The sequence below is a fragment of the Pinus tabuliformis genome, chromosome 7, assembly GCF_031772625.1.
Source record: "Pinus tabuliformis cultivar Carrire ecotype Pingquan chromosome 7, CPIR1, whole genome shotgun sequence".
Lineage (NCBI taxonomy): Eukaryota > Viridiplantae > Streptophyta > Pinopsida > Pinales > Pinaceae > Pinus > Pinus tabuliformis.
Genome location: NC_142293.1, coordinates 1,858,744,695 through 1,858,755,739, shown reverse-complemented (window position 1 = coordinate 1,858,755,739; position 11,045 = coordinate 1,858,744,695). Strand labels below are relative to the sequence as shown.

The following is an 11,045-nucleotide window of genomic DNA, read 5'->3' as shown; positions in this document are numbered from 1 at the left end:
TCGAGAGGTTGTATATTTCTTTCAACCACACATCTAAATATATGTGAACAATGCATTGAATACCACCATTTTATAATGCTATATACCCAAGTTAACCTTATAGAAAAGTGATTATTTTAAAAATTGTTATTTTTCAAACCATCTTAAAATTTTATTTTATTTTTATTAAAATAAATGATAAATTCTTTAAAAATAATGGGAAATTCAATTTTAATCGTTATATATTAGCATTTGATAAATCTAAATAATAGAAAATTTCTATCAAACAAAAATGAAAATAGATTTAATCGTTTTAATTTCAAGCGGCGTGATTGTTCCACTGCGAATTTGATAACTAAATTATGATAAGTTTTCCCTACTGTATAGTGATTCAATCATTTTACAACTTTCAAGATACTACATCTAGATAAATAATTAGTGGTCACTCAAATAATTAAATTAGATTATATATTTGTAAAACAATTAGGAAAAAATAATCAAATAGCCATTTTAATATTCTTGTTATGTATTATTAGTGTGTCTATATATGAGATTATTAAATGAATATATTCTTAAAATTTATTGAAATTTGTAAAAAAATTGTTTAAATATAAATATAAGACTTATTTTGAGGAAAATATGTCTTACATGTATAGGATGATGTAAATTCAATAATGTTTAAAGTTATTATAATAATGTTTATTTAATAGGTTAATTGTTAGAAATCACCCTAAAAGAGAGGGATAAGAATTATAATTATAATTAATTATATATATATATATATGATTTTGAATAAATGGTCAATAAATAAATGGTTAAAATATTCTTTATAAACAAATCATTAATTCAAATTAAAATAATATAATTATTATAAATTAATGAAAATTAAAAATAATATAATAAAATATAAATTAAATTAAATATTATATATATATAAGATTTTGAATAAATGGTCAATAAAAATAATTATAATAATATCATTATTATAAATTAAAATAAATATAATAAAATATAAATTAAATTAAATATTTTACTAATTTTATGAATAACATTTTGAAATTTTTCATTCCACATAAAATTAATATAAAATTTCACAAGAATAGTCCATGCTAGCTAGGACAAATAAATTCGACATAGATTTCATCATGCTAGCTAGGACAAATAAAATGTCATTTATATTTTTGGAACACATTATAAATTTAGAAGTTTCAAGTTTCTCATTAAAAGCCTAAAAATTATAGTTTTTCCTGGCAATATCATGAGATGTTTTTATTTTTAGTGAAAATTAATCTCCATGCGAGCTCGGAATTAGATTTAGTTTGCCAAGTCAGCATCGCTAACGAAGAGGCCATGAAAGCTATACGGAACTCTGGCACAGAGCTCAACGGAGGCCACGATTTCAAGGGTCAGAGATTGCGCGTCCATCACCAGAGAACTGGAAATCTCGGTGCCTTCGTTATGGGTAAAATCCACGATGTACCCGTCGTCCTCCTTGGCATTTGGATCCGAACTCTGGGGCACAAAGAACATCTCACCGTCAAAGCAACCTTCGCCATACGACCTCGAGGCAACCATGCACTCCATGGCAGCCATCGCGTCTACCATATCAAAGTCGAGTTTAACGACCCCGCAGAGTTTAGGCAACGGTGCTCCTATCGACATGTATGCGTACATGTTCTTCTTGGCAACGAACCGGGGATTGATGACGCCCAACTCCAAACACTTTGAAGACAATGGCTTTCTGGATACAATCCTATTTCTCAAATTTATGCGGACCTTCTCTACTATGGAATGGACCAGATGAGTTCTCTCCACAACGTGCTCCACCGGCCGTACAAGTTGGCGACAATCAACACGATCTCGTCGCCCTCGTCCCACGCTTTGAGCGAATGGAAGAAATTGAGGCCGGGGATATCGAACAATTTCATCGTGGCCTTATCTGTTGCGTAGTGCGGAAGAACGCCGAGCTGTGGGACCTTAGCGGGGTCGCAGCCCATGGGAGAGCTGTCGCCGACAATCATGTTCATGGGGTCCACCACGATCTGGGTATCGGGAAAGATGGAATATTGCTTTGTTATCGTAAAATTGTGAATAAACGATGGTTGCAACATCGACAGGATTCCGTTGTCCAGTTATTTTTCTCCGGCAGGCGACACTCCGAAATAATTGAGAAATGGAGGAATGAAACTGCAACGGAAAGCGAAAAGCTCTCGCGTCTCGGGTTTGATATTGGGATGTGCTGTCATGGCCATGAAGAGTTTCCCGTCGAAGTCATACTTGTCGACAGTGATGATGTCGCCGGATTACGTGACCTTCATTGCGTATGGCATATCTGATTCCTCTTCAGCCATCAGTGTGCCATTGAAATATAGGAGACTGGTATTTCCCAATCCCGCGCTGATGAAAGGATTAAAGAGGTCGGGAGCCACTCTAGCGTTGAACAGGATTCCCTTGGCCAATCTGACGGCGAGGCTGTAGAAACCGGAAAAGAAGTTGGGCACCACCTGGCCTCTCGCTGTCTCTTCTTGCACGAATTTGTGCGTGCGGATGAAACGGTTGCAGAACGTTAGTCTTTGATCATGAAGGCGTGAAGCATTCCGTTAAGATGGTGGCCGCTTCTGGGGACGTATCTCGGATTCAGCCCATTGCGGATATAATCACCGTCAATGCAGGCAGGGAGATTGCCCTGTTTCTTGTCGCACACCACTGGTGCAGTGTCTTGCACGGCAGTGAAGTTTCCAGCCAACAAAAATCTTGGATCCACGGAAGGCCTCAGCGGATTATCGATAAATTTATTTATAAGATCATCCACAACATTGCATAAAACTTCCGCTGAAGCAGCAGAAATGCCATTAAGCGGATTTTCTGAGGGAAGTGTAGCAGTGGGCGTGGGCGTGGATTTCAAATCATTACTTTGAGATCCAGTGCCATTGACAACGGTTTTGTTCTTCTGATATCTTGGATGACTTGAATATGTCTTAGCATGAAATTCCCTCAAGATAATCTTCTTAAGCTCACTTCCATCTGGAACATAGATCCGGTCCTAAAACTTGACCAAGCCATCTACTGTGAGATGATAGTCCCCATTCCAATCACCTATACCATGTTGATAAAATCAATATACTTGTCATCCTGTTGTCCTTCCTGGAAAATCTGATCTTGTAAATATGTACCATAAAAACTCATAGTTGTTATGTGATTTACCTGTATCCTCCTGCTAAGAGCATCTACAACCTTGCCCTCTTTACCTTTAATGTACCTGATCTCAAAGTCGAACTCACTGATCGTGGACAACCATATGGCTTGCTTGGCATTCAAATTAGGTTGGTAAAATATATACCTCGATCCACTGTGATCACTCATCAAGATGAACCTCCTACCAAGAAGATAATGCATCCACATCTTCAAAGCATGGATGATTGCTGCCAACTCAAGATCATGTGTCAGGTAATTCTGCTCATGCTCATTAAGTTTCCTTGATTCATAGCATACTACCTGTCCTTCTTGCATTAGGATTGCACCAAGCCCTCTCTTGCAAGCATATGTACATACCACAAGCTCTTTGTCCAGATATGCAAACAACTGCTTCAACTGCTCAAAACTAATTACACATTCCTCTATCCATTCAAACTCCTTACCTTTCCTTTACAACGATGTAATAGGATAAGAAATATGTGAGAAGTTATTGATGAACCTCCTGTAATAACCTGCTAACCTCATAAAGGACCTTACCTCATCCACATTCCTAAGAGTCTCCCACTCCATGATAGCCCTTATATTTTCTGGATCCACTGTTATGTCTTCCTTGGAAACCACATGTCCCAAGTAATGTACCTTTGTATGAAAGAAACTTCATTTATTGAGCTTATCATACAACTGATGTTCTCTTAGCAATCTCAATACTGCTGCTAAATGTTCGACATGTTCTTCCTCAGTCTTAGAATATACCAATATATCATCAATGGATACAATAAAAATCTTGTCCAGATAAGGACACAACAGACTATTCATCAAGCACATAAAGTAGTTGGAGCATTAGTCAAACCAAATGGAACTACAACAAACTCGTAATTCTCATACCTAGCCTAGAAAGCAATCTTGTAGATGTCTTCTTCTTTGATGCGTACCTCATGGTATCCTGATCTCAGATCAATCATCGAGAACACTGTTGCTCCCTTCAACTAATCAAACAAGTCACCAATCCTCGGAAACAGAAACCTATTCTTGATGGTCACTTTGTTAAATTGTCTGTAATCAATGCATAACCTAAGAGTATCATCCTTATTCTTCACAAACAACATTGGTGCACCTTAAGGCGATACACTTGGCCTAATGTATCCCCTGTTAGGCATATCCTTCAACTGCAACTTCAACTCAACCAACTCTGGTGTGCTCATCTTGTAAGGCGCCTTTGATGCTAGCCCTGCCCCTAGTACCAACTCAATAGAAAATTCCACTTCTGTGTGAGGTAGCAACTTTGAAATATCTATCGAAAACACATCCTAGAATTATTGTAGAACTAGGTACCTTCTCAAGACATTTGCATCCTCAACTTCCTTACCTTTGTCATCGAAAATATGCAATGCGAATAACACACACCCTTTCTTGCGATTGTAACTGATGTTTCCTTCTTCTTACCATGCAAGAATCTTTGTTCCCCATTGTCATCCAGACACTCAATAGCCTTGTCATAACATTCCACCTTGGTCCTACGAAGATACAACTAGTTCATTCCCAACAACATATTATATGATCCTAACAACAATACATTCAAATGTGATGATGTAGGCATACCATTAAAATCAAATCTAAAAGCTCCTACCTAGTGATAAACTCTCTTATTTGTACTTGTATCCAACTGCACTAACCAAGATTTTGCATGCACTTATTTATTCAAAACACAGTTATCCACCAGGTCAAGATTAACATAACTATAATTAGCTCCAGGGTCAATAAAAATAGAAACAACTTGACAATAAAAAACAAAAGCATAAAAAAAAATTATATTGATTTCAATAGTTATACAACTTGAAACAGGGTCAAATAATAAAATTACTAACCTAAACTCTATGCAACATGCAATGGCCAGACAACTCCAAAATACCAAATATGTGTAGAGGTTGTATATTTCTTTCAACCACACATCTAAATATTTGTGAACAATGCGCTGAATACCACCATTTTATAATGCTAAATACCTAAGTTAACCTTATAGAAAAGTGATTATTTTAAAAATTGTTATTTTCCAAACCATCTTTTTATTTTTTATTTTTTATTTTTTTTTATTTAAAATAAATTATAAATTCTTTAAAAATAATGGGAAATTCAATTTTAATCAATATATATTAGCATGCGATAAATCTAAATAATACAAAATTTCTATCAAACAAAAATGAAAATAGATTTAATCAATTTAATTTCAAGTGGTGTGGTTGTTCCACTGCGAATTTGATAACTGAATTATGATAAGTTTTCCCTACTGTATAGTGATTCAGTCATTTTACAACTTTCAAGATACTCCATCTAGATAACTAATTAGTGGTCACTCAAATAATTAAATTAAATTATATATTTGTAAAACAATTAGGAAAAAATAATTAAGTAACCATTTTAATATTCTTGCTATGTATTATTAGTGTTCCTATATATGAGATTATTAAATGAATATAATCTTAAAATTTATTGAAATTTGTAAAAAAATTGTTTAAATATAAATATAAGAATCATTTTGAGGAAAATATGTCTTACAGGTGTAAGATGATGTAAATTCAATTATGTTTAAAGTTATTATAATAATGTTTATTAGATTAATCGTTAGAAATCAACATGTGTAGGATGATGTAAATTAAATAATGTTTAAAGTTATTATAATAATGTTTATTAGGTTAATTGTTAGAAATCACCCTAAAAGAGAAGGATAAAAATTATATATATATATATATATATATATATATATATATATATATATATATAAGAGAGAGAGAGAGATTATTTTGAATAAATGGTCAATAAATACATGGTTAAAATATTCTTTATAAACAAATTATTAATTCAAATTAAAATAATTATAATAATATAATTATTATAAATTAATTAAAATTAAAATAAATATAATAAAATATAAATTAAATTAAATATTTTACCAATTTTATGAATAACATTTGAATTTTTTCGTTCCATATAAAACTAATATAAAATTTCACAAGAATAGTCCATGCTAGTTAGGACAAATAAATTCCACCTAGAACTAATAAAAGATTTCACCGTGCTAGCTAGGACAAATAAAATGTCATTCATATTTTTGAAACACATTATAAATTTAGAAGTTTCTCATTAAAAGCCTAAAAATTATAGTTTCCTGGCAATATCATGAGATGTTTCTATTTTTAGCAAAAATTAATCTCGATGCGAGCTTGGAATTAGATTTAGTTTGCCAAGTTAGCATCGCTAACGAAGAGGCCATGAAAGCCATAAGGAACTCTGGCAGGGAGCTCAACAGAGGCCACGATTTCAAGGGTCGAATATTGCGTGTCCATCACCAAAAAACTAGAAATCCCGATGCCTTCGTTATGGGTAAAAGCCACGATGTACCCGTCATCATACTCGACATTTGGATCCGAACTCCGGGTGTCACGCCCCTACACTGGCAGTACTCTTCCAACTGCACTATAGCGAGGTGTAGCACTACCAACCATTTTCTTTTCACTAATACTTACGATTGTAGACTACGCCTAACATTCCATAGTTTATTTTTCATTACCAAGTATTATCTTCATCCTTTATACAAATGAAAACCCATACATATTCATCATCAATAGCAATTAACACATATACAATTGCACAACAGTATAAAGGGAGGGGCAAATCCCTCCAATATGAGTCTGCCCGATATCAATATATATAATCTTCTTTTATAAGTACAAGATAAATCTTGGGAAACCCCAAATTTACACTTAGCCAAATTTCCAACTTTCGGCAAACTCGGTTGCCCAGCTCGTCGGCGCCTCCGCATGGTCGCTGCACGACTCTCCAACCCTTCGTTCACCTCGTCGCACGATTGTGTCATTTTCCCAACTTGGGCACGCCTCATCGTAACCAAGTCGCCACACACGGGTGCCTTCGCACGAGTCACACCTCCGTTCACAACTCCAACACTTCACCGCCGTTTCGTTGTGCACAACGTGCCGTACTCGAGTCGCCCGTCTACATGATTCTTCGCTTCAGTGTGCACGACGCGCCCTCGCCCAGACGCCCATTTGCACGTCCACCCGTTCACCCAAACTCGTTCATCCGAACAACTTCACCTGAGTCGCCACACGACTTCACCCAGGTGACCACACGACTTCCCCCGGCTCGCCTGAACGACTTCACCCGGGTCACCCGACGACCTCACTCGGCTCGCCCGAATGACTTCACTCGATGACCTTGCCCGGTTCGCTCGAACAACCTCACCCGAGTTTTCTGCCCGATGACCTCACCCGAGTTTTCTGCCCGACGACCTCGCCCGAGTTTTCTGCACGAGTTTTTCGCCCGAGTTTCTCACCCGAGTTTTTCACCCGACTTTCCTGCACCATTTTTTCACCTGATTTCCGCCCGTTGTGCGGGCTCATCCACGCACCATAGAAATCTTTGTTCGAAATCGTGTTGGCCGAATGATGATGGGTCATCTCCTCAAACGCTCCACCAATATATATGGGTGGGTGGCAGGTTATGTCACTCGGCCGACCCACGCCCAACGCCCAAGTTGACTCGTTCAACATGTTGCCTTCGCCCGAGTGGAGGGTCGGCCCGCCCAACTCATGGGACCGCCCTCTCAACTCGCCCAACATCATATAAACTCGTCTCTTGGTTGTTTTACTTCGCATTTTGCACAAGCTCCTCGCCTGTCCTTCACATGGTGAAGGTGACCCGGACCACAGGTGCTTACATCCTCCCCCACTTGAGGTCATTATCTTCCTCGACAATATCTCATTCCAGCAACCATCTATCACCAAGATCACCATACTAAGGCATACACCCCATTGGTATGTCATACATCGGAAAATCATCTCAATCCATGATCATAAACCACCCTGTCACAATATCCACATGCCGCTCCCCATCATGGAAGGCTGGCCCCTCCATCTCAAACTACATGCTTCCTGCAACATATTGTGTCGACCTCATCATGTGTCGTCCTCGTGTGAACTGCTGCCATGATACTCCAACACAATGCTAACACATCTCTGCACACTACGCATCCCCATGTTTTAACTAGTTGGGTAGCTAATCCAACCGTCACGTCCAAACAATGAGAGTGAACATCCTCATGCCATCATCAGTTATTTCTCAGAACATCCCGTCACATGCTCAACTCGATCAAGAATCCATTTCCATATAAGTATAAGCCATGCTCAAGTCCATGAAGTAGCTCTCATCTCATCTGCAACATGTTGTCCATGATGTTTGGTACCAATGTGCTGCATGAAATCAACCGCATCTATCCCAACATCATCCATTTGTAAAACATCCATCTCCTCAAAGTGAAGAGATCATCTCATCAAACTCCGACTCTCGATGCACCACATCCAGGTCCATGAAGCAACCACCATCATATCTGTATGTGCCATCCCTCAAGTCTGCCATAGAAACAAGTATACCCCTGTCTCATCTATCCATGTGCTGCCCATGATCATAGATCAATCAGCTCCCATGTGTCAAAAGTGGTTAAGTCTCGGCTCAACCCATGCCCAAGTGTTGCCACAACCGCATCACCATCGTTGTAACTCCATCACTCCTAAGTGTCTCATATCGATCCTCCTCATCAAGTCATTCTTTCAAGCTACACCCATACATGTACTCGAAAGTATGCATCCCATTCTACATCAAAGTCTCTGACCTTAGCTCCTCAGTGCCTCAGATCCTCCAAGTCCACCATATATGAAGTCTCCAAAAGTCACAACAATCTCATGTCATTGTCCTTGATTCAGTTCACCAAGTTTCCTGCAAAACTTGGACCAGCTCTGATACCACCTGTCATGCCCCTACACTGGCGGTACTCTTCCAACCGCACTATAGCGAGGTGTGGCACTATCAACCGTTTTCTTTTCACTAATACTTACGATTGTAGACTATGCCTAACATTCCATACTTAGTTTATTTTTCGTTACCAAGTATTATCTTTATCCTTTATACATTCCATACTTAGTTTATTTTTCATTACCAAGTATTATCTTTATCCTTTATACAGATGAAAACCCATACATATTCATCATCAACAGCAATTAACACATATACAATTGCACAACAGTATAAAGGGAGGGGCAACTCCCTGCAATATGAGTCTGCCCGATATCAATATATATATATATATAGATATAGATATAGATATAGATATAGATATAGATATAGATATAGATATAGATATAGATATATATATATATATATATATATATATATATATATATATATATATATATATATATATATAATCTTCTTTTATAAGTACAAGTTAAATCTTGGGAAACCCCAAATTTACACTTAGCCAAATTTCCAACTTTCGGCAAACTCGGTTGCCTAGCTCATCGGTGCCTCTGCACAGTCGCCGCACGACTCACCAACCCTTCGTTCACCTCGTCGCACGATCGTGTTGTTTGCCCAACTTGGGCACGCCTCGTCGTAACCAAGTTGCCACACACGGGCACCTCCGCATGAGTCACACCTCCGTTCACAACTCCAACACTTCACCGTTTCCATCGTTTCGTCATGCACGGTGCGCCCTACCCGAGTTGCCCATCCACACGATTCTTCGTTTCGGCGTGCACAGTGCGCCCTTGCCCGGCCGCCCGTCCGCACGTCCACCCGTTCACCCGAACAAATTCACCCGAGTCGCCACATGACTTGACCCAGGTCGCCACACCACTTCACCTAGCTCGCCCGAACAACTTCACCCGAGTCGCCCGACGACTTCACCCGGCTCGCCCGAACGACCTCGCCCGGGTCACCCGACGACCTCGCCCGAACGACCTCACCCAAGTTTTCTGTCTGATGACCTCGTCCAAGTTTTCTGCCCGACGACCTCGCCCGTGTTTTCTGCACGAGTTTTTCACCCGAGTTTCTCACCGGAGTTTTTCACCCGACTTTCCTGCACGATTTTTTCACTCGAGTTCCGCCCATCGTGCGGGCTCATCCACGCACGTCAGAACTCTTTTTTCGAACTCGTGTTGGCCGAGTGATGATGGCTCGTCTCCTTAAACGCTCCACCAATATATACGGGCGGGTGGCGGGTTATGATACTCGGCTGACCCACACCCAATGCCCAAGCCGACTCGTTCAACATGTTGCCTTCGCCTGAGTGGAGGGTTGGCCTGCCCAACTCGTGGGACCGCCCTCTCAACTCACCGAACATCATATAAACTCGTCTCTTGGTTGTTTTACTTCGCATTTCGCACGAGCTCCTCGCCCGTCCTTCACATGGTGAAGGTGGCCCGGACTACGGGTCCTTACACCGGGGCACGAAGGATGGCTTACTGCCGAAGCAACCTTCGCCATACGACCTCGAGGCAACCACGCACTCCATGGCAGCCATCGCCTCCACCATATCAAATTCGTGTTTAACGACCCCCAGACTTTAGGCAATGGTGATCCTATCGACATGTATGCATACCTGTTTTTCTTGGCAACGAACCGAGGATTGATGACGCCCAACTCCAAACGTTTTGAAGACAATGGCTTTCTGGATACAATCCCGTTTCTCAAATTTATGCAGACTTTCTCTACTGTGGATGGAATGGACCAGATGGGTTCTCTCCGGAACTTGCTCACTGGGTAAGAATTGGCCACAATTATTACGATCTCCCTAGTCTCCATATAGGATACTAGAGGCATTCGATATTCTTCTTTCTAATCGTCCCTGTACCAGTATACTTCTGAGCCTGATAGATAGAACTTTCGCTGAATAAAATCCTTGCCACTTGCCATTTGCTGCAACTGATAGTTGTTTCCCTGTTGTACCAGATTACTTTAACGGGCATTCCTTCTGGTGCCCAGTACTCTGGTACCCCAATACTTGTCGGTTAATGCCGTTT

The 11,045-nt window shown here is 39.4% G+C and overlaps 1 pseudogene; it reads right to left on the bottom strand.

The window, feature by feature from the left end:
- Positions 1-1,293: 1,293 nt before the first annotated feature.
- On the bottom strand, positions 1,294-10,827 carry LOC149255858 (putative carotenoid cleavage dioxygenase 4, chloroplastic pseudogene; annotated as a pseudogene).
- Between the last annotated feature and the right edge of the window lie 218 nt (positions 10,828-11,045).